Raw genomic sequence first — 2,469 nt, forward strand, 5'->3', positions numbered from 1 at the left:
ATGCCCGTGTCGGATCAGGACACAGGTTTTTGCAAGTATAAAGTAATGACATCTGGCAATTCTCTTGAGGTATAAGTTATCTCCTCTTGGGTAAGACATAGCATTTGTCCCCTTGGAGCATGCTGGACTCTGGTTCTGATTATGGGTTTGATGGCAGTGGAGAGGGGTGGGTAGGGCATGAGGAGAACAGGAATTCCCTTGAAGGGTTTCTGAATCATCTAGTGCTGCTGTAACAGAAATACCGCAAGTGGATAGCTTTAACAAAGAGAAATTTAGTCTATCACAGATAAGGAGGCTAGAAGTCCAAATTCAGGGCTTCAGCTCCAGGGGAAGCCTTTCTCTTTCTATTGGTTCTGGAAGAAGGTCCTTGTCATCAGTTTTTCACTGGTTGATCTTAGCACAGGGATCCTGGGTCCAAAGGACACGGTATTCTCCTGGCTCTTGTTTCTTGGTGGTATGGGATCCCCCGCATCTTTCTACTCAGTTCTTTCTTTTATATCTTAAACAAGGTTGGCTCGAGATACAATCCAGTCTTGTAGATTGAGTCCTGCCTCATTAACATAACTGCCACTAATCTCCTCTCATCAATATCATAGAGACAGGATTTACAACACGTAGGAAAATCACATCAGATGACAAAATGGTGGGCGATGACACAATACTGGGAATCACGGCCCAGCCAAGTTGACAGATATTTTTTTGGGACACGATTCAATCCATGACAAAGGGCAACCTCCTTGGGCAAGAACAGTATGGGGTTGCTCGTGGCCACATCTACTGCAAGAACGAAGACCACCCTCAGCAACCAGACTGTTGACATTCCAGAAAATGTCGACATCACTCTGAAGGGACTCACAGTTATTGTGAAGGGCCCCAGAGGTACCTTGTGGAGGGACTTCAATCACATCAGTGTAGAACTCAATCTCCTTAGAAAGAAAAAGAAGAGTCTTCGCATTGAAAACTGGTGGGGAAATAGGAACTGTCTACAGTTCGTACTATCTGTAGTCATGTACAGAACATGATCGAGGGCGTCACACCAGGCTTCCGTTACAAGATAAGGTCTGCTTATGCTCACTTCCTCATCAATGTTGTCATTCAGGAGAGTGGGTCTTTTGTTGAAATCTGAAGCTTCTTGGGTGAAAAATATATCTGTAGGGTTCAGACGAGGCCACGTGTAGCTTCTTCAGTATCTCAAGCCAAGAAAGATGAGTTAATTCTTGAAGGAAATAACGTTGAACTTGTATCAAATTCATCTGCTTTAATTCAGCAAGCCAAGACAGTTAAAAACAAGGCTATCTGAAAATTTTTGGATGGTATCAGTATCTCTGAAAAAGGAACTGTTCAATAGGCTGATGACTAAGATCTAAGAGTTGTCCAGCTATGGAAATGAGACCAGATGATTCCTAAGACCAATGGGTGATATTTTAAAGATGCAATAAAATTCATCTATTAAAAAAAAAAAAAGAACAGTTTGGGGTCTTAGGGCAAAGGAGAAGTAGGAGAAAGAACTAAGTTTGGCCTTTTGTCTCTGGTTTCTGAAAATAGCCCTTTAAATTCCTGAACAATCAATGTACCTTTAAAAACAAAACAAAACAAAGGGGCAAAAACCCAGCCAGACAACCCTTAAACATGTGCAAGTGAGTTAGTTGGGAGTCCCCAAAGCATCACCTGGCAACAGGCATCAAAACAAACCACCTCCCCCTCCTTGGGTAGTTAGGTGGGAAAACCTACACTTGCACCCTACGTAGGGAATCACAAAGGCTTTGGAATATAAAAGTGGCTGAGGGAGGAACTTTCCAGGTCTCTTGGCTACCATGCCAGGAAGAGGCATGCATAGCAGAGTTTTTCAGCCCACCTAACTAAGTCTACCTAGCCAGCAGTTTTCAGCTGAAGGTAAGCCCCCTTTTGAGCCCCTTTCCTATAGTGTCAGGTGGAGGCATGCATAAAGGAGTCTTCATTTCTACCAGGACAGCTTCTAGAAGCTAGGGGGGACCAACTCTGTGAAACCCTTACCTCTGAGTCCCTCAGCTACAGTGCATTGCCTGGCATGTGTGGAAGAGTTTTCCATCTCCACCCGGACAGCTTGGAGTCAGAGGGGACTGCTGGTCCTAGAACTTTTTCTGTTGTATACTGTAAGTACTGAAAGCTACTTCCCATGCGCTAATGCTCTGGGACATCTTGTGAATTCAGGCTCTGAGCAGGAGCACGTGATATTCATGGAGGGAACACTATTGGTGACTGGTGCCTTTTTGGCAATTTAGGAATCTGGGACAACCTGTGAGTACGTCACAGGAAGGCTAGCATTCTCAGTCAGGTGAGGAAAAACTACTTCTGCTGGCAAGGGAAGCTCAAGGGGTTTGGGGGCTGCAGGCCTCAAAGTCAACCCAAATGTCCTCATTTCAATCTTCAGGCTCCCACCCCATTCACAATTGATACTCTAACCCTCACATAAGAGCTTCAACAAAGCTG

General features: G+C 44.6%; 1 pseudogene; it reads left to right on the top strand.

The window, feature by feature from the left end:
* Nucleotides 1-752: 752 nt before the first annotated feature.
* Nucleotides 753-1,348, top strand: LOC111749983 (large ribosomal subunit protein uL6-like; annotated as a pseudogene).
* The last annotated feature ends 1,121 nt before the right edge of the window (nucleotides 1,349-2,469 follow it).

The sequence above is a fragment of the Loxodonta africana genome, chromosome 2, assembly GCF_030014295.1.
Source record: "Loxodonta africana isolate mLoxAfr1 chromosome 2, mLoxAfr1.hap2, whole genome shotgun sequence".
Lineage (NCBI taxonomy): Eukaryota > Metazoa > Chordata > Mammalia > Proboscidea > Elephantidae > Loxodonta > Loxodonta africana.